Below are 22349 nucleotides of genomic sequence, written 5' to 3' on the forward strand. Positions count from 1 at the left end.
ACAGTGATCCCAGACCCCGAGCTGAGCGCAGTGATCCCAGATCCCGAGCTGAGCGCAGTGATCCCAGACCCCGAGCTGAGCGCAGTGATCCCAGACCATGAGCACAGCGCAGTGATCCCAGACCCCGAGCTGAGCACAGTGAACTCAGGAACCGACCTGAGCACAGTGATCCCAGACCCTGAGCTGAGCACAGTGATCCCAGACCCTGAGCTGAGCACAGTGATCACAGACCCTGAGCTGAGCACATTGATCCCAGACCTTGACCTGGGCACTGTGATGTCAGACACTGGTCTGATCAAAGTGATGCCAGACCCTGGCCCTAGCATAGTGATCCCAAACCATGTGGTGAGCACAGTGATCCCAGACCCCGAGCTGAGCAGAGTGATCCCAGACCCCGAGCTGAGCACAGTGATCCCAGACCCTGAGCTGAGCGCAGTGATCCCAGACCCTGAGCTGAGCGCAGTGATCCCAGACCCTGAGCTGAGCACAGTGATCCCAGGTCCCGAGCTGAGCACAGTGATTCCCGATGTCGAGCTGAGCACAGCGATCCCAGACCCTGAGCTGAGCACAGTGATCCCAGATTCTGAGCTGAGCACAGTGATTCCGGACCCTGAGCTGAGCGCAGTGATCCCAGTCCCCGATCTGAACACAGAGATTCCAGTTCCTGAGGAGCACAGTGGTCCCAGGTCCTGATCTGAGCATGGTTGTCCCAGACCCCGACCAGGGCACAGTGGTCCTAGACTCTGAGCTGAGCACATTGATCCCAGACCTTGACCAGGGCACAGTGATGTCAGACCCTGAGCTGAGCACAGTGATGCCAGACCCTGGCCCGAGCAGAGTGATCCCAAACCATGTGGTGAGCACAGTGATCCCAGACCCCGAGCTGAGCGCAGTGATCCCAGATCCCGAGCTGAGCGCAGTGATCCCAGACCCTGAGCTGAGCACAGTGATCCCAGACCCTGAGCAGAGCGCAGTGATCCTAGACCCTGAGCAGAGCGCAGTGATCCCAGAACCTGTGCTGAGCACAGTGATCCCAGAACCCGAGCTGAACACAGTGATCCCAGAACCCGAGCTGAGCACAGTGATCCCAGACCCTGAGCAGAGCGCAGTTATCCCAGACCCCGAGCTGAGCACAGTGAACTCAGGAACCGACCTGAACACAGTGATATCAGATCCTGAGCTGAGCACAGTGAACCAAGGTCCTGAGGAGCACAGTGGTCCCAGATCCTGAGCTGAGCACAGTGGTCCAAGGTCCTGATCTGAGCATGGTTATCCCAGACCCCGAGCTGAGCACAGTGATCCCAGATGCTGAGCTGAGCACAGTGATCCCAGGTCCTGAGCTGAGCGCAGTGATCCCAGACCCTGAGCTGAGCGCAGTGATCCCAGACCCTGAGCTGAGCGCAGTGATCCCAGACCCTGAGCTGAGCGCAGTGATCCCAGACCCTGAGCTGAGCACAGCGATCCCAGACCCTGAGCTGAGCACAGTGATCCCAGACGTCGTGCTGAGCACAGTGATCCCAGACCCTGAGTGAGCACAGTGATCCCAGGTCCCGGGCTGAGCACAGTGATCCCCGACGTCGAGCTGAGCACAGCGATTCCAGACCCTGAGCTGAGCACAGTGATCCCACACCCCGAGCTGAGCACGATGATCCCAAGTCCCGAGCTGAGCACAGTGAACCCAGACCCCGATCTGAGCAGAGTGATCCCAGACCCTGAGCTGAGCACATTGATCCCAGACCTTGACCAGGGCACAGTGATGTCAGACACTGGTCTGATCACAGTGATGCCAGACCCTGGCCTTAGCATAGTGATCCCAAACCATGTGGTGAGCACAGTGATCCCAGACCCCGAGCTGAGCAGAGTGATCCCAGACCCCGAGCTGAGCAGAGTGATCCCAGACCCCGAGCTGAGCACATTGATCCCAGACCCCGAGCTGAGCACATTGATCCCAAACACTGAGCTGAGCACATTGATCTCAGACCCTGAGCTGAGCACAGTGATCCCAGACCCTGAGCTGAGCGCAGTGATCCCAGAACATGAGCTGAGCGCAGTGATCCCACATCCTGAGCAGAGCGCAGTTATCCCAGACGCCGAGCTGAGCACAGTGATCCCAGACCCCGAGCTGAGCACAGTGATCCCAGCCCCCGAGCTGAGCACAGTGATCCCAGCCCCCGAGCTGAGCACAGTGATCCCATGTCCCGAGCTGAGCGCCCTGATCCCAGACCCTGAGCTGAGCGCAGTGATCCCAGACCCTGAGCAGAGCGCAGTGATCCCAGATCCTGAGCTGGGCACAGTGGTCCAAGGTCCTGAGGAGCACAGTGATCCCACACCCCGAGCTGAGCACGATGATCCCAGCCCCGGAGGAGCACATTGAGAACAGACCCTGAGCTGAGCACAGTGATACCAGACCCTGAATTGAGCACTGTGAACCCAGAAACCGAACTGAGCACAGTGAAACCAGAAACCGAGCTGAGCACAGTGATCCCAGACCCCGAGCTGAGCACAGTGATCCCAGACCCCGAGCTGAGCACAGTGATCCCATGTCCCGAGCTGAGCGCCCTGATCCCAGACCCTGAGCTGAGCGCAGTGATCCCAGACCCTGAGCAGAGCGCAGTGATCCCAGACCCCGAGCTGAGCGCAGTGATCCCAGACCCCGAGCTGAACACAGTGTACTCAGGAACCGACCTGAGCACAGTGATCCCAGATCCTGAGCTGGGCACAGTGGTCCAAGGTCCTGAGGAGCACAGTGATCCCACACCCCGAGCTGAGCACGATGATCCCAGGTCCGGAGGAGCACATTGATAACAGACCCTGAGCTGAGCACAGTGATACCAGACCCTGAACTGAGCACAGAGATCCCCGTTCCTGAGGAGCACAGTGGTCCCAGGTCCTGATCTGAGCATGGTTATCCCAGACCCCGATCTGAGCAGAGTGATCCCAGACCCTGAGCTGAGCACATTGATCCCAGACCTTGACCTGGGCACAGTGATGTCAGACACTGAGCTGAGCACAGTGATGCCAGACCCTGGCCCTAGCATAGTGATCCCAAACCATGTGGTGAGCAGAGTGATCCCAGACCCCGAGCTGAGCAGAGTGATCCCAGACCCCGAGCTGAGCAGAGTGATCCCAGACCCCGAGCTGAGCACATTGATCACAAACACTGAGCTGAGCACATTGATCCCAGACGCCGAGCTGAGCGCAGTGATCCCAGACCCCGAGCTGAGCACCCTGATCCCTGACCCTGAGCTGAGCGCAGTGATCCCAGATCCCGAGCTGAGCGCAGTGATCCCAGACCCCGAGCAGAGCGCAGTGATCCCAGACCCCGAGCTGAGCGCAGTGATCCCAGACCCCGAGCTGAGCGCAGTGATCCCAGACCCCGAGCTGAACACAGTGTACTCAGGAACCGACCTGAGCACAGTGATCCCAGATCCTGAGCTGGGCACAGTGGTCCAAGGTCCTGAGGAGCACAGTGATACCAGACCCTGAACTGAGCACAGTGAACCCAGAAACCGAACTGAGCACAGTGATCCCAGGTCCCGAGCTGAGCACATTGATCCCAGATTCTGAGCTGAGCACAGTGATTCCGGACCCTGAGCTGAGCACAGTGATCCCAGTCCCCGATCTGAACACAGAGATCCCAGTTCCTGAGGAGCACAGTGGTCCCAGCTCCTGATCTGAGCATGGTTGTCCCAGACCCCGAGCTGAGCAGAGTGATCCCAGACCCTGAGCTGAGCGCAGTGATCCCAGACCCCGAGCTGAGCGCAGTGATCCCAGACCCCGAGCTGAGCGCAGTGATCCCAGACCCCGAGCTGAGCGCAGTGATCCCAGACCCCGAGCTGAGCGCAGTGATCCCATGTCCCGAGCTGAGCGCCCTGATCCCAGACCCTGAGCTGAGCACAGTGATCCCATCTCCCGAGCTGAGCGCAGTGATCCCAGACCCCGAGCTGAGCGCAGTGATCCCATCTCCCGAGTTGAGCGCAGTGATCCCAGACCCCGAGCTGAGCACAGTGATCCCAGACCCCGAGCTGAGCGCAGTGATCCCAGACCCCGAGCTGAGCACAGTGATCCCATGTCCCGAGCTGATCGCCATGATCCCAGACCCTGAGCTAAGCGCAGTGATCCCAGACTCTGAGCTAAGCGCAGTGATCCCAGACCCTGAGCTGAGCACAGTGGTCCCAGGTCCCGAGCTGAGCACAGTGATCCCAGACCCCGATGATCCCAAGTCCCAAGCTGAGCACACTGAACCCAGTCCCCGATCTGAACACAGAGATCCCCGTTCCTGAGGAGCACAGTGGTCCCAGGTCCTGATCTGAGCACAGTGATCCCAGACCCTGAGCTGAGCACATTGATCCCAGACCTTGACCTGGGCACAGTGACGTCAGACACTGAGCTGATCACAGTGATGCCAGAGCCTGGCCCTAGCATAGTGATCCCAAACCATGTGGTGAGCACAGTGATCCCAGACCCTAAGCTGAGCACAGTGATCCCAGACCCCGAGCTGAGCGCAGTGATCCCAGACACCGAGCAGAGCGCAGTGATCCCAGACCACGAGCAGAGCGCAGTGATCCCAGACCCCGAGCAGAGCGCAGTGATCCCAGACCACGAGCAGAGCACAGTGAACTCAGGAACAGACCTGAGCACAGTGATCCCAGATCCTGAGCTGAGCACAGTGAACCAAGGTCCTGAGGAGCACAGAGGTATTAGATACTGAGCTGAGCACACTGGTCCAAGGTCCTGACCTGAGCATGGTTATGCCAGACCCTGAGCTGAGCACAGTGATCCCAGATCCTGAGCTGAGCGCAGTGATCCCAGACCCTGAGCAGAGTGCAGTTATCCCAGACCCCGAGCTGAGCGCAGTTATCCCAGACCCCGAGCTGAGCGCAGTTATCCCAGACCCCGAGCTGAGCACAGTTATCCCAGAGCCCGAGCTGAGCACAGTTATCCCACAGCCCGAGCTGAGCACAGTGATACCAGACACCGAGCTGAGCGCAGTTATCCCAGAGCCCGAGCTGAGCACAGTGATCCCAGACCCCGAGCTGAGCAGAGTGATCGCAGACCCCGAGCTGAGCACAGTGATCGCAGACCCCGAGCAGAGCGCAGTGATTACAGACCCCGAGCTGAGCACAGTGATCGCAGCCCCTGAGCTGAGCGCAGTGATCCCATGTCCCGAGCTGAGCACAGTGATCCCAATTCCTGAGCTGAGCACAGTGATCCCAGACCCTGAGCAGAGCGCAGTTATCCCAGACCCCGAGCTGAGCACAGTGAATTCAGGAACCGACCTGAACACAGTGATATCAGATCCTGAGCTGAGCACAGTGACCAAGGTCCTGAGGAGCACAGTGGTCCCAGATCCTGAGCTGAGCACAGTGGTCCAAGGTCCTGATCTGAGCATGGTTATCCCAGACCCCGAGCTGAGCACAGTGATCCCAGATGCTGACCTGAGCACAGTGATCCCAGGTCCTGAGCTGAGCATGGTTATCCCAGACCCCGATCTGAGCAGAGTGATCCCAGACCCTGAGCTGAGCACATTGATCCCAGACCTTGACCTGGGCACAGTGACGTCAGACACTGAGCTGATCACAGTGATGCCAGAGCCTGGCCCTAGCATAGTGATCCCAAACCATGTGGTGAGCACAGTGATCCCAGACCCTAAGCTGAGCACAGTGATCCCAGACCCCGAGCTGAGCGCAGTGATCCCAGACACCGAGCAGAGCGCAGTGATCCCAGACCACGAGCAGAGCACAGTGAACTCAGGAACAGACCTGAGCACAGTGATCCCAGATCCTGAGCTGAGCACAGTGAACCAAGGTCCTGAGGAGCACAGAGGTATTAGATACTGAGCTGAGCACACTGGTCCAAGGTCCTGACCTGAGCATGGTTATGCCAGACCCCGAGCTGAACACAGAGATCCCAGATCCTGAGCTGAGCGCAGTGATCCCAGACCCTGAGCAGAGTGCAGTTATCCCAGACCCCGAGCTGAGCGCAGTTATCCCAGACCCCGAGCTGAGCACAGTTATCCCAGAGCCCGAGCTGAGCACAGTTATCCCACAGCCCGAGCTGAGCACAGTGATACCAGACACCGAGCTGAGCGCAATTATCCCAGAGCCCGAGCTGAGCACAGTGATCCCAGACCCCGAGCTGAGCAGAGTGATCGCAGACCCCGAGCTGAGCACAGTGATCCCAGACCCCGAGCTGAGCAGAGTGATCGCAGACCCCGAGCTGAGCACAGTGATCCCAGAACCCGAGCTGAGCAGAGTGATCCCATGTCCCGAGCTGAGCACAGTGATCCCAATTCCTGAGCTGAGCACAGTGATCCCAGACCCTGAGCAGAGCGCAGTTATCCCAGACCCCGAGCTGAGCACAGTGAATTCAGGAACCGACCTGAACACAGTGATATCAGATCCTGAGCTGAGCACAGTGACCAAGGTCCTGAGGAGCACAGTGGTCCCAGATCCTGAGCTGAGCACAGTGGTCCAAGGTCCTGATCTGAGCATGGTTATCCCAGACCCGGAGCTGAGCACAGTGATCCCAGACCATGAGCACAGCACAGTGATCCCAGGTCCCGAGCTGAGCATGGTTATCCCAGACCCTGAGCTGAGCGCAGTGATCCCAGACCCTGAGCTGAGTGCAGTGATCCCAGACCCTGAGCTGAGCGCAGTGATCCCAGACCCTGAGCTGAGCGCAGTGATCCCAGACCCTGAGCTGAGCGCAGTGATCCCAGACCCTGAGCTGAGCACAGTGATCCCAGGTCCCGAGCTGAGCACAGTGATCCCCGACGTCAAGCTGAGCACAGCGATCCCAGACCCTGAGCTGAGCACAGTGATCCCAGGTCCTGAGCTGAGCACAGTGATCCCAGACGTCGTGCTGAGCACAGTGATCCCAGACCCTGAGCTGAGCACAGTGATCCCAGGTCCCGAGCTGAGCACAGTGATCCCCGACGTCGAGCTGAGCACAGCGATCCCAGACCCTGAGCTGACCACAGTGATCCCAGGTCCCGAGCTGAGCACAGTGATCCCACACCCCGAGCTGAGCACAGTGAACCCAGATTCTGAGCTGAGCACAGTGAACCCAGAAATCGAGCTGAACACAGTGATCCCGGACCCTGAGCTGAGCACAGAGATCCCCGTTCCTGAGGAGCACAGTGGTCCCAGGTCCTGATCTGAGCATGGTTATCCCAGACCCCGATCTGAGCAGAGTGATCCCAGACCTTGACATGGGCACAGTGATGTCAATCACTGAGCTGATCACAGTGATGCCACAGCCTGGCCCTAGCATAGTGATCCCAAACCATGTGGTGAGCACAGTGATCCCAGACCCCGAGCTGAGCAGAGTGATCCCAGACCCCGAGCTGAGCAGAGTGATCCCAGACCCCGAGCTGAGCACATTGATCCCAAACACTGAGCTGAGAACATTGATCTCAGACCCCGAGCTGAGCACAGTGATCCCAGACCCTGAGCTGAGCGCAGTGATCCCAGAACATGAGCTGAGCGCAGTGATCCCACACCCTGGCCAGAGCGCAGTGATCCCAGACGCCGAGCTGAGCACAATGATCCCAGACCCCGAGCTGAGCACAGTGAATTCAGGAACCGACCTGAACACAGTGATATCAGATCCTGAGCTGAGCACAGTGACCAAGGTCCTGAGGAGCACAGTGGTCCCAGATCCTGAGCTGAGCACAGTGGTCCAAGGTCCTGATCTGAGCATGGTTATCCCAGACCCCGAGCTGAGCACAGTGATCCCAGACCATGAGCACAGCACAGTGATCCCAGGTCCCGAGCTGAGCATGGTTATCCCAGACCCTGAGCTGAGCGCAGTGATCCCAGACCCTGAGCTGAGTGCAGTGATCCCAGACCCTGAGCTGAGCGCAGTGATCCCAGACCCTGAGCTGAGCGCAGTGATCCCAGACCCTGAGCTGAGCACAGTGATCCCAGGTCCCGAGCTGAGCACAGTGATCCCCGACGTCAAGCTGAGCACAGCGATCCCAGACCCTGAGCTGAGCACAGTGATCCCAGGTCCTGAGCTGAGCACAGTGATCCCAGACGTCGTGCTGAGCACAGTGATCCCAGACCCTGAGCTGAGCACAGTGATCCCAGGTCCCGAGCTGAGCACAGTGATCCCCGACGTCGAGCTGAGCACAGCGATCCCAGACCCTGAGCTGACCACAGTGATCCCAGGTCCCGAGCTGAGCACAGTGATCCCACACCCCGAGCTGAGCACAGTGAACCCAGATTCTGAGCTGAGCACAGTGAACCCAGAAATCGAGCTGAACACAGTGATCCCGGACCCTGAGCTGAGCACAGAGATCCCCGTTCCTGAGGAGCACAGTGGTCCCAGGTCCTGATCTGAGCATGGTTATCCCAGACCCCGATCTGAGCAGAGTGATCCCAGACCTTGACATGGGCACAGTGATGTCAATCACTGAGCTGATCACAGTGATGCCACAGCCTGGCCCTAGCATAGTGATCCCAAACCATGTGGTGAGCACAGTGATCCCAGACCCCGAGCTGAGCAGAGTGATCCCAGACCCCGAGCTGAGCAGAGTGATCCCAGACCCCGAGCTGAGCACATTGATCCCAAACACTGAGCTGAGAACATTGATCTCAGACCCCGAGCTGAGCACAGTGATCCCAGACCCTGAGCTGAGCGCAGTGATCCCAGAACATGAGCTGAGCGCAGTGATCCCACACCCTGGCCAGAGCGCAGTGATCCCAGACGCCGAGCTGAGCACAATGATCCCAGACCCCGAGCTGTGCACAGTGATCCCAGACTCCGAGCTGAGCACAGTAATCCCATGTCCCGAGCTGAGCGCCCTGATCCCAGACCCTGAGCTGAGCGCAGTGATCCCAGACCCCGAGCAGAGCGCAGTGATCCCAGACCCCGAGCAGAGCGCAGTTATCCCAGACCCTGAGCAGAGCGCAGTGATCCCAGACCCCGAGCTGAGCGCAGTGATCCCAGACCCCGAGCTGAGCGCAGTGATCCGAGATTCTGAGCTGAGCACAGTGATTCCGGACCCTGAGTTGAGCACAGTGATCCCAGTCCCCGATCTGAACACAGAGATCCCAGTTCCTGAGGAGCACAGTGGTCCCAGGTCCTGATCTGAGCATGGTTGTCCCAGACCCCGACCTGGGCACAGTGGTCCTAGACCCTGAGCTGAGCACATTGATCCCAGACCTTGACCAGGGCACAGTGATGTCAGACCCTGAGCTGAGCACAGTGATGCCAGACCCTGGCCCTAGCAGAGTGATCCCAAACCATGTGGTGAGCACAGTGATCCCAGACCCTGAGCTGAGCGCAGTGATCCCAGATCCCGAGCTGAGCGCAGTGATCCCAGACCCTGAGCTGAGCACAGTGATCCCAGACCCTGAGCAGAGCGCAGTGATCCCAGAACCCGTGCTGAGCGCAGTGATCCCAGAACCCGAGCTGAGCACAGTGATCCCAGACCCTGGGCAGAGCGCAATTATCCCAGACCCCGATATGAGCACAGTGAACTCAGGAACCGACCTGAACACAGTGATATCAGATCCTGAGCTGAGCACAGTGAACCAAGGTCCTGAGGAGCACAGTGGTCCCAGACCCCGAGCTGAGCACAGTGATCCCAGATGCTGAGCTGAGCACAGTGATCCCAGGTCCTGAGCTGAGCACAGTGATCCCAGACCATGAGCACAGCCCAGTGATCCCAGGTCCCGAGCTGAGCATGGTTATCCCAGACCCTGAGCTGAGCGCAGTGATCCCAGACCCTGAGCAGAGCGCAGTGATCCCAGACCCTGAGCTGAGCGCAGTGATCCCAGACCCTGAGCTGAGCGCAGTGATCCCAGACCCTGAGCTGAGCACAGTGATCCCAGGTCCCGAGCTGAGCACAGTGATCCCCGATGTCGAGCTGAGCACAGCGATCCCAGACCCTGAGCTGAGCACAGTGATCCCAGGTCCTGAGCTGAGCACAGTGATCCCAGATTCTGAGCTGAGCACAGTGATTCCGGACCCTGAGCTGAGCACAGTGATCCCAGTCCCCGATCTGAACACAGAGATCCCAGTTCCTGAGGAGCACAGTGGTCCCAGGTCCTGATCTGAGCATGGTTGTCCCAGACCCCGACCTGGGCACAGTGGTCCTAGACCCTGAGCTGAGCACATTGATCCCAGACCTTGACCAGGGCACAGTGATGTCAGACCCTGAGCTGAGCACAGTGATGCCAGACCCTGGCCCTAGCAGAGTGATCCCAAACCATGTGGTGAGCACAGTGATCCCAGACCCCGAGCTGAGCGCAGTGATCCCAGATCCCGAGCTGAGCGCAGTGATCCCAGACCCTGAGCTGAGCACAGTGATCCCAGACCCTGAGCAGAGCGCAGTGATCCCAGACCCTGAGCAGAGCACAGTGATCCCAGAACCTGTGCTGAGCACAGTGATCCCAGAACCCGAGCTGAACACAGTGATCCCAGAACCCGAGCTGAGCACAGTGATCCCAGACCCTGAGCAGAGCGCAGTTATCCCAGACCCCGAGCTGAGCACAGTGAACTCAGGAACCGACCTGAACACAGTGATATCAGATCCTGAGCTGAGCACAGTGAACCAAGGTCCTGAGGAGCACAGTGGTCCCAGATCCTGAGCTGAGCACAGTGGTCCAAGGTCCTGATCTGAGCATGGTTATCCCAGACCCCGAGCTGAGCACAGTGATCCCAGATGCTGAGCTGAGCACAGTGATCCCAGGTCCTGAGCTGAGCGCAGTGATCCCAGACCCTGAGCTGAGCGCAGTGATCCCAGACCCTGAGCTGAGCGCAGTGATCCCAGACCCTGAGCTGAGCGCAGTGATCCCAGACCCTGAGCTGAGCACAGCGATCCCAGACCCTGAGCTGAGCACAGTGATCCCAGACGTCGTGCTGAGCACAGTGATCCCAGACCCTGAGCTGAGCACAGTGATCCCAGGTCCCGGGCTGAGCACAGTGATCCCCGACGTCGAGCTGAGCACAGCGATTCCAGACCCTGAGCTGAGCACAGTGATCCCACACCCCGAGCTGAGCACGATGATCCCAAGTCCCGAGCTGAGCACAGTGAACCCAGACCCCGATCTGAGCAGAGTGATCCCAGACCCTGAGCTGAGCACATTGATCCCAGACCTTGACCAGGGCACAGTGATGTCAGACACTGGTCTGATCACAGTGATGCCAGACCCTGGCCTTAGCATAGTGATCCCAAACCATGTGGTGAGCACAGTGATCCCAGACCCCGAGCTGAGCAGAGTGATCCCAGACCCCGAGCTGAGCAGAGTGATCCCAGACCCCGAGCTGAGCACATTGATCCCAGACCCCGAGCTGAGCACATTGATCCCAAACACTGAGCTGAGCACATTGATCTCAGACGCCGAGCTGAGCACAGTGATCCCAGACCCTGAGCTGAGCGCAGTGATCCCAGAACATGAGCTGAGCGCAGTGATCCCACATCCTGAGCAGAGCGCAGTGATCCCAGACGCCGAGCTGAGCACAGTGATCCCAGACCCCGAGCTGAGCACAGTGATCCCATGTCCCGAGCTGAGCGCCCTGATCCCAGACCCTGAGCTGAGCGCAGTGATCCCAGACCCTGAGCAGAGCGCAGTGATCCCAGACCCCGAGCTGAGCGCAGTGATCCCAGACCCCGAGCTGAACACAGTGTACTCAGGAACCGACCTGAGCACAGTGATCCCAGATCCTGAGCTGGGCACAGTGGTCCAAGGTCCTGAGGAGCACAGTGATCCCACACCCCGAGCTGAGCACGATGATCCCAGGTCCGGAGGAGCACATTGATAACAGACCCTGAGCTGAGCACAGTGATACCAGACCCTGAACTGAGCACTGTGAACCCAGAAACCGAACTGAGCACAGTGAAACCAGAAACCGAGCTGAGCACAGTGATCCCAGATTCTGAGCTGAGCACAGTGATCCCAGATTCTGAGCTGAGCACAGTGATCCCAGTCCCCGATATGAACACAGAGATCCCAGTTCCTGAGGAGCACAGTGGTCCCAGGTCCTGATCTGAGCATGGTTGTCCCAGACCCCGACCTGGGCACAGTGGTCCTAGACCCTGAGCTGAGCACATTGATCCCAGACCTTGACCAGGGCACAGTGATGTCAGACCCTGAGCTGAGCACAGTGATGCCAGACCCTGGCCCTAGCAGAGTGATCCCAAACCATGTGGTGAGCACAGTGATCCCAGACCCCGAGCTGAGCGCAGTGATCCCAGATCCCGAGCTGAGCGCAGTGATCCCAGACCCTGAGCTGAGCGCAGTGATCCCAGACCCTGAGCAGAGCGCAGTGATCCCAGACCCTGAGCAGAGCGCAGTGATCCAAGAACCCGTGCTGAGCACAGTGATCCCAGAACCCGAGCTGAGCACAGTGATCCCAGAACCCGAGCTGAGCACAGTGATCCCAGACCCTGAGCAGAGCGCAGTGATCCCAGACCCCGAGCTGAGCGCAGTGATCCCAGACCCCGAGCTGAGCGCAGTGATCCCAGACCCTGAGATGAGCACAGTGATCCCAGACCCTGAGCTGAGCGCAGTGATCCCAGACCCTGAGCTGAGCACAGTGATCCCAGACCCCGGGCTGAGCGCAGTGATCCCAGACGCCGAGCTGAGCGCAGTGATCCCACACCCCGAGCTGAGCACGATGATCCCAGGTCCGGAGGAGCACATTGATAACAGACCCTGAGCTGAGCACAGTGATACCAGACCCTGAACTGAGCACTCTGAACCCAGAAACCGAACTGAGCACAGTGAAATCAGGTCCCGAGCTGAGCACAGTGATCCCAGACGTCGATCTGAGCGCAGTGATCCCAGACCCCGAGCTGAGCACAGTGAACTCAGGAACGGACCTGAGCACAGTGATCCCAGATCGTGAGCTGAGCTCAGTGAACAAGGTCCTGAGGAGCACAGTGGTCCCAGATCCTGAGCTGAGCACAGTGGTCCAAGATCCTGATCTGAGCATGGTTATCTCAGACCCCGAGCTGAGCGCAGTGATCCCAGACCCCGAGCTGAGCGCAGTGATCCCAGACCCCGAGCTGAGCGCAGTGATCCCAGACCCCGAGCTGAGCGCAGTGATCGCAGACCCCGAGCTGAGCGCAGTGGTCCCAGACCCTGAGCAGAGCACAGTGATCCCAGACCCTGAGCTGAGCGCAGTAATCCCAGACCCTGAGCAGAGCACAGTGGTCCCAGACCCTGAGATGAGCGCAGTGGTCCCAGACCCTGAGATGAGCGCAGTGATCCCAGACCCCGAGCTGAGCGCAGTGATCCCAGACCCCGAGCTGAGCGCAGTGATCGCAGACCCCGAGCTGAGCGCAGTGATCGCAGACCCCGAGCTGAGCGCAGTGGTCCCAGACCCTGAGCAGAGCACAGTGATCCCAGACCCTGAGCTGAGCGCAGTAATCCCAGACCCTGAGCAGAGCACAGTGGTCCCAGACCCTGAGATGAGCGCAGTGGTCCCAGACCCTGAGATGAGCGCAGTGATCCCAGACCCCGAGCTGAGCGCAGTGATCCCAGACCCCGAGCTGAGCGCAGTGATCCCAGACCCCGAGCTGAGCGCAGTGATCCCAGACCCCGAGCTGAGCGCAGTGATCCCAGACCCTGAGCAGAGCACAGTGATCCCAGACCCTGAGCTGAGCGTAGTGATCCCAGACCCTGAGCAGAGCACAGTGATCCCAGACCCCGAGCTGAACACAGTGTACTCAGGAACCGAGCTGAGCACAGTGATCCCACACCCCGATGATCCCAAGTCCCAAGCTGTGCACAGTGAACCCAGTCCCCAATCTGAACACAGAGATCCCCGTTCCTGAGGAGCACAGTGGTCCCAGGTCCTGATCTGAGCACAGTGATCCCAGACCCCGAGCTCAGCAGAGTGATCCCAGACCCTGAGCTGAGCACATTGATCCCAGACCTTGACCTGGGCACAGTGATGTCAGACCCTGAGCTGAGCACAGTGATGCCAGACCCTGGCCATAGCAGAGTGATCCCAAACCATGTGGTGAGTACAGTGATCCCAGACCCCGAGCTGAGCGCAGTGATCCCAGATCCCGAGCTGAGCACAGTGAACTCAGGAACCGACCTGAGCACAGTGATCGCAGATCCTGAGCTGAGCACAGTGATCCCAGACCCTGAGCTGAGCACAGTGATCCCAGACCCTGAGCTGAGCACAGTGATCACAGACCCTGAGCTGAGCACATTGATCCCAGACCTTGACCTGGGCACTGTGATGTCAGACACTGGTCTGATCACAGTGATGCCAGACCCTGGCCCTAGCATAGTGATCCCAAACCATGTGGTGAGCACAGTGATCCCAGACCCCGAGCTGAGCAGAGTGATCCCAGACCCCGAGCTGAGCACAGTGATCCCAGACCCTGAGCTGAGCGCAGTGATCCCAGACCCTGAGCTGAGCGCAGTGATCCCAGACCCTGAGCTGAGCACAGTGATCCCAGGTCCCGAGCTGAGCACAGTGATTCCCGATGTCGAGCTGAGCACAGCGATCCCAGACCCTGAGCTGAGCACAGTGATCCCAGGTCCTGAGCTGAGCACAGTGATCCCAGATTCTGAGCTGAGCACAGTGATTCCGGACCCTGAGCTGAGCGCAGTGATCCCAGTCCCCGATCTGAACACAGAGATTCCAGTTCCTGAGGAGCACAGTGGTCCCAGGTCCTGATCTGAGCATGGTTGTCCCAGACCCCGACCAGGGCACAGTGGTCCTAGACCCTGAGCTGAGCACATTGATCCCAGACCTTGACCAGGGCACAGTGATGTCAGACCCTGAGCTGAGCACAGTGATGCCAGACCCTGGCCCGAGCAGAGTGATCCCAAACCATGTGGTGAGCACAGTGATCCCAGACCCCGAGCTGAGCGCAGTGATCCCAGATCCCGAGCTGAGCGCAGTGATCCCAGACCCTGAGCTGAGCACAGTGATCCCAGACCCTGAGCAGAGCGCAGTGATCCCAGACCCTGAGCAGAGCGCAGTGATCCCAGAACCTGTGCTGAGCACAGTGATCCCAGAACCCGAGCTGAACACAGTGATCCCAGAACCCGAGCTGAGCACAGTGATCCCAGACCCTGAGCAGAGCGCAGTTATCCCAGACCCCGAGCTGAGCACAGTGAACTCAGGAACCGACCTGAACACAGTGATATCAGATCCTGAGCTGAGCACAGTGAACCAAGGTCCTGAGGAGCACAGTGGTCCCAGATCCTGAGCTGAGCACAGTGGTCCAAGGTCCTGATCTGAGCATGGTTATCCCAGACCCCGAGCTGAGCACAGTGATCCCAGATGCTGAGCTGAGCACAGTGATCCCAGGTCCTGAGCTGAGCGCAGTGATCCCAGACCCTGAGCTGAGCGCAGTGATCCCAGACCCTGAGCTGAGCGCAGTGATCCCAGACCCTGAGCTGAGCGCAGTGATCCCAGACCCTGAGCTGAGCACAGCGATCCCAGACCCTGAGCTGAGCACAGTGATCCCAGACGTCGTGCTGAGCACAGTGATCCCAGACCCTGAGTGAGCACAGTGATCCCAGGTCCCGGGCTGAGCACAGTGATCCCCGACGTCGAGCTGAGCACAGCGATTCCAGACCCTGAGCTGAGCACAGTGATCCCACACCCCGAGCTGAGCACGATGATCCCAAGTCCCGAGCTGAGCACAGTGAACCCAGACCCCGATCTGAGCAGAGTGATCCCAGACCCTGAGCTGAGCACATTGATCCCAGACCTTGACCAGGGCAAAGTGATGTCAGACACTGGTCTGATCACAGTGATGCCAGACCCTGGCCTTAGCATAGTGATCCCAAACCATGTGGTGAGCACAGTGATCCCAGACCCCGAGCTGAGCAGAGTGATCCCAGACCCCGAGCTGAGCAGAGTGATCCCAGACCCCGAGCTGAGCACATTGATCCCAGACCCCGAGCTGAGCACATTGATCCCAAACACTGAGCTGAGCACATTGATCTCAGACCCTGAGCTGAGCACAGTGATCCCAGACCCTGAGCTGAGCGCAGTGATCCCAGAACATGAGCTGAGCGCAGTGATCCCACATCCTGAGCAGAGCGCAGTGATCCCAGACGCCGAGCTGAGCACAGTGATCCCAGACCCCGAGCTGAGCACAGTGATCCCAGCCCCCGAGCTGAGCACAGTGATCCCAGCCCCCGAGCTGAGCACAGTGATCCCATGTCCCGAGCTGAGCGCCCTGATCCCAGACCCTGAGCTGAGCGCAGTGATCCCAGACCCTGAGCAGAGCGCAGTGATCCCAGATCCTGAGCTGGGCACAGTGGTCCAAGGTCCTGAGGAGCACAGTGATCCCACACCCCGAGCTGAGCACGATGATCCCAGCCCCGGAGGAGCACATTGAGAACAGACCCTGAGCTGAGCACAGTGATACCAGACCCTGAATTGAGCACTGTGAACCCAGAAACCGAACTGAGCACAGTGAAACCAGAAACCGAGCTGAGCACAGTGATGCCAGACCCCGAGCTGAGCACAGTGATCCCAGACCCCGAGCTGAGCACAGTGATCCCATGTCCCGAGCTGAGCGCCCTGATCCCAGACCCTGAGCTGAGCGCAGTGATCCCAGACCCTGAGCAGAGCGCAGTGATCCCAGACCCCGAGCTGAGCGCAGTGATCCCAGACCCCGAGCTGAACACAGTGTACTCAGGAACCGACCTGAGCACAGTGATCCCAGATCCTGAGCTGGGCACAGTGGTCCAAGGTCCTGAGGAGCACAGTGATCCCACACCCCGAGCTGAGCACGATGATCCCAGGTCCGGAGGAGCACATTGATAACAGACCCTGAGCTGAGCACAGTGATACCAGACCCTGAACTGAGCACTGTGAACCCAGAAACCGAACTGAGCACAGTGAAACCAGAAACCGAGCTGAGCACAGTGATCCCAGATTCTGAGCTGAGCACAGTGATCCCAGATTCTGAGCTGAGCACAGTGATCCCAGTCCCCGATATGAACACAGAGATCCCAGTTCCTGAGGAGCACAGTGGTCCCAGGTCCTGATCTGAGCATGGTTGTCCCAGACCCCGACCTGGGCACAGTGGTCCTAGACCCTGAGCTGAGCACATTGATCCCAGACCTTGACCAGGGCACAGTGATGTCAGACCCTGAGCTGAGCACAGTGATGCCAGACCCTGGCCCTAGCAGAGTGATCCCAAACCATGTGGTGAGCACAGTGATCCCAGACCCCGAGCTGAGCGCAGTGATCCCAGATCCCGAGCTGAGTGCAGTGATCCCAGACCCTGAGCTGAGCGCAGTGATCCCAGACCCTGAGCAGAGCGCAGTGATCCCAGAACCCGTGCTGAGCACAGTGATCCCAGAACCCGAGCTGAGCACAGTGATCCCAGAACCCGAGCTGAGCACAGTGATCCCAGACCCTGAGCAGAGCGCAGTGATCCCAGACCCCGAGCTGAGCGCAGTGATCCCAGACCCCGAGCTGAGCGCAGTGATCCCAGACCCTGAGATGAGCACAGTGATCCCAGACCCTGAGCTGAGCGCAGTGATCCCAGACCCTGAGCTGAGCACAGTGATCCCAGACCCCGGGCTGAGCGCAGTGATCCCAGACGCCGAGCTGAGCGCAGTGATCCCACACCCCGAGCTGAGCACGATGATCCCAGGTCCGGAGGAGCACATTGATAACAGACCCTGAGCTGAGCACAGTGATACCAGACCCTGAACTGAGCACTCTGAACCCAGAAACCGAACTGAGCACAGTGAAATCAGGTCCCGAGCTGAGCACAGTGATCCCAGACGTCGAGCTGAGCGCAGTGATCCCAGACCCCGAGCTGAGCACAGTGAACTCAGGAACGGACCTGAGCACAGTGATCCCAGATCGTGAGCTGAGCTCAGTGAACAAGGTCCTGAGGAGCACAGTGGTCCCAGATCCTGAGCTGAGCACAGTGGTCCAAGATCCTGATCTGAGCATGGTTATCTCAGACCCCGAGCTGAGCACAGTGATCCCAGGTCCCGAGCTGAGCGCAGTGATCCCAGACCCCGAGCTGAGCGCAGTGATCCCAGACCCCGAGCTGAGCGCAGTGATCCCAGACCCCGAGCTGAGCGCAGTGATCCCAGACCCCGAGCTGAGCGCAGTGATCGCAGACCCCGAGCTGAGCGCAGTGATCGCAGACCCCGAGCTGAGCGCAGTGGTCCCAGACCCTGAGCAGAGCACAGTGATCCCAGACCCTGAGCTGAGCGCAGTAATCCCAGACCCTGAGCAGAGCACAGTGGTCCCAGACCCTGAGATGAGCGCAGTGGTCCCAGACCCTGAGATGAGCGCAGTGATCCCAGACCCCGAGCTGAGCGCAGTGATCCCAGACCCCGAGCTGAGCGCAGTGATCCCAGACCCCGAGCTGAGCGCAGTGATCCCAGACCCCGAGCTGAGCGCAGTGATCCCAGACCCTGAGCAGAGCACAGTGATCCCAGACCCTGAGCTGAGCGTAGTGATCCCAGACCCTGAGCAGAGCACAGTGATCCCAGACCCCGAGCTGAACACAGTGTACTCAGGAACCGAGCTGAGCACAGTGATCCCACACCCCGATGATCCCAAGTCCCAAGCTGAGCACAGTGAACCCAGTCCCCAATCTGAACACAGAGATCCCCGTTCCTGAGGAGCACAGTGGTCCCAGGTCCTGATCTGAGCACAGTGATCCCAGACCCCGAGCTCAGCAGAGTGATCCCAGACCCTGAGCTGAGCACATTGATCCCAGACCTTGACCTGGGCACAGTGATGTCAGACCCTGAGCTGAGCACAGTGATGCCAGACCCTGGCCATAGCAGAGTGATCCCAAACCATGTGGTGAGTACAGTGATCCCAGACCCTGAGCTGAGCGCAGTGATCCCAGACCATGAGCAGAGCGCAGTGATCCCAGACCCCGAGCTGAGCACAGTGAACTCAGGAACCGACCTGAGCACAGTGATCCCAGACCCTGAGCTGAGCACAGTGATCTCAGACCCTGAGCTGAGCACATTGATCCCAGACCTTGACCTGGGCACTGTGATGTCAGACACTGGTCTGATCACAGTGATGCCAGACCCTGGCCCTAGCATAGTGATCCCAAACCATGTGGTGAGCACAGTGATCCCAGACCCCGAGCTGAGCACAGTGATCCCAGACCCTGAGCTGAGCGCAGTGATCCCAGACCCTGAGCTGAGCGCAGTGATCCCAGACCCTGAGCTGAGCACAGTGATCCCAGGTCCCGAGCTGAGCACAGTGATCCCCGATGTCGAGCTGAGCACAGCGATCCCAGACCCTGAGCTGAGCACAGTGATCCCAGGTCCTGAGCTGAGCACAGTGATCCCAGATTCTGAGCTGAGCACAGTGATTCCGGACCCTGAGCTGAGCACAGTGATCCCAGTCCCCGATCTGAACACAGAGATCCCAGTTCCTGAGGAGCACAGTGGTCCCAGGTCCTGATCTGAGCATGGTTGTCCCAGACCCCGACCTGGGCACAGTGGTCCTAGACCCTGAGCTGAGCGCAGTGATCCCAGACCCTGAGCTGAGCACAGTGATCCCAGACCCTGAGCAGAGCGCAGTGATCCCAGAACCCGTGCTGAGCACAGTGATCCCAGAACCCGAGCTGAGCACAGTGATCCCAGATCCCGAGCTGAGCGCAGTGTTCCCAGATCCCGAGCTGAGCGCAGTGAACCCAGACCCTGAGCTGAGCGCAGTTATCCCAGACCCCGAGCTGAGCACAGTGATCCCAGAACCCGAGCTGAGCATAGTGATCCCAGACCCTGAGCTGAGCACAGTGATCCCAGGCCCCGAGCTGAGCACAGTCATCCCAGACCCCGAGCTGAGCACAGTGATCCCAGATCCCGAGCTGAGCACAGTGATCCCAGACCCCGAGCTGAGCGCAGTGATCCCATGTCCCGAGCTGAGCGCCCTGATCCCAGACCCTGATCTGAGCGCAGTGATCCCAGACCCCAAGCTGAGCACAGTGGTCTCAGATCCTGAGCTGAGCACAGTGAACCAAGGTCCTGAGGAGCACAGTGGTCCCAGATCCCGAGCTGCGCATAGTGATCCCAGACCCCGAGCTGAGCACAGTGCTCCCAGACCCCGAGCTGAGCGCAGTGATCCCATCTCCCGAGTTGAGCGCACTGATCCCAGACACTGAGCTGAGCGCAGTGATCCCAGCCCCCGAGCTGAGCGCAGTGATCCCAGCCCCTGAACTGAGCACAGTGATCCCAGACCCTGAGCTGAACGCAGTGATCGCAGACCCCGAGCTGAGCGCAGTGATCCCAGACCCCGAGCAGAGCGCAGTTATCCCAGACCCTGAGCAGAGCGCAGTGATCCCAGACCCCGAGCTGAGCACAGTGATCCCAGAACTCGAGCTGAGCATAGTGATCCCAGACCCCGAGCTGAGCACAGTGATCCCAGACCCCGAGCTGAGCACAGTGATCCCAGACACCGAGCTGAGCACAGTGATCCCAGACCCCGAGATGAGCACTGTGATCCCAGAACCCGAGCTGAGCACAGTGATCCCAGACCCCGAGTGAGCACAGTGCTCCCAGCCCCCGAGCTGAGCGCAGTGATCCCAGCCCCCGAGCTGAGCGCAGTGATCCCAGACCCCGAGCTGAGCACAGTGATCCCAGCCCCCGAGCTGAGCACAGTGATCCCATGTCCCGAGCTGATCGCCATGATCCCAGACCCTGAGCTAAGCGCAGTGATCCCAGACTCTGAGCTAAGCGCAGTGATCCCAGACCCTGAGCTGAGCACAGTGGTCCCAGGTCCCGAGCTGAGCACAGTGATCCCACACCCCGATGATCCCAAGTCCCAAGCTGAGCACAGTGAACCCAGTCCCCGATCTGAACACAGAGATCCCCGTTCCTGAGGAGCACAGTGGTCCCAGGTCCTGATCTGAGCATGGTTATCCCAGACCCCGATCTGAGCAGAGTGATCCCAGACCCTGAGCTGAGCACATTGATCCCAGACCTTGACCTGGGCACAGTGACGTCAGACACTGAGCTGATCACAGTGATGCCAGAGCCTGGCCCTAGCATAGTGATCCCAAACCATGTGGTGAGCACAGTGATCCCAGACCCTAAGCTGAGCACAGTGATCCCAGACCCCGAGCTGAGCGCAGTGATCCCAGACACCGAGCAGAGCGCAGTGATCCCAGACCACGAGCACAGCACAGTGAACTCAGGAACAGACCTGAGCACAGTGATCCCAGATCCTGAGCTGAGCACAGTGAACCAAGGTCCTGAGGAGCACAGAGGTATTAGATACTGAGCTGAGCACACTGGTCCAAGGTCCTGACCTGAGCATGGTTATGCCAGACCCCGAGCTGAGCACAGTGATCCCAGATCCTGAGCTGAGCGCAGTGATCCCAGACCCTGAGCAGAGTGCAGTTATCCCAGACCCCGAGCTGAGCGCAGTTATCCCAGACCCCGAGCTGAGCGCAGTTATCCCAGACCCCGAGCTGAGCACAGTTATCCCAGAGCCCGAGCTGAGCACAGTTATCCCAGAGCCCGAGCTGAGCACAGTTATCCCACAGCCCGAGCTGAGCACAGTGATACCAGACACCGAGCTGAGCGCAGTTATCCCAGAGCCCGAGCTGAGCACAGTGATCCCAGACCCCGAGCTGAGCAGAGTGATCGCAGACCCCAAGCTGAGCACAGTGATCCCAGACCCCGAGCAGAGCGCAGTGATTACAGACCCCGAGCTGAGCACAGTGATCCCAGCCCCTGAGCTGAGCGCAGTGATCCCATGTCCCGAGCTGAGCACAGTGATCCCAATTCCTGAGCTGAGCACAGTGATCCCAGACCCTGAGCAGAGCGCAGTTATCCCAGACCCCGAGCTGAGCACAGTGAATTCAGGAACCGACCTGAACACAGTGATATCAGATCCTGAGCTGAGCACAGTGACCAAGGTCCTGAGGAGCACAGTGGTCCCAGATCCGGAGCTGAGCACAGTGGTCCAAGGTCCTGATCTGAGCATGGTTATCCCAGACCCCGAGCTGAGCACAGTGATCCCAGATGCTGACCTGAGCACAGTGATCCCAGGTCCTGAGCTGAGCATGGTTATCCCAGACCCCGATCTGAGCAGAGTGATCCCAGACCCTGAGCTGAGCACATTGATCCCAGACCTTGACCTGGGCACAGTGACGTCAGACACTGAGCTGATCACAGTGATGCCAGAGCCTGGCCCTAGCATAGTGATCCCAAACCATGTGGTGAGCACAGTGATCCCAGACACCGAGCTGAGCACAGTGATCCCAGACCCCGAGCTGAGCGCAGTGATCCCAGACACCGAGCAGAGCGCAGTGATCCCAGACCACGAGCAGAGCACAGTGAACTCAGGAACAGACCTGAGCACAGTGATCCCAGATCCTGAGCTGAGCACAGTGAACCAAGGTCCTGAGG

This window comes from Chiloscyllium punctatum, chromosome 26 (assembly GCF_047496795.1).
Source record: "Chiloscyllium punctatum isolate Juve2018m chromosome 26, sChiPun1.3, whole genome shotgun sequence".
NCBI classification, from domain to species: domain Eukaryota; kingdom Metazoa; phylum Chordata; class Chondrichthyes; order Orectolobiformes; family Hemiscylliidae; genus Chiloscyllium; species Chiloscyllium punctatum.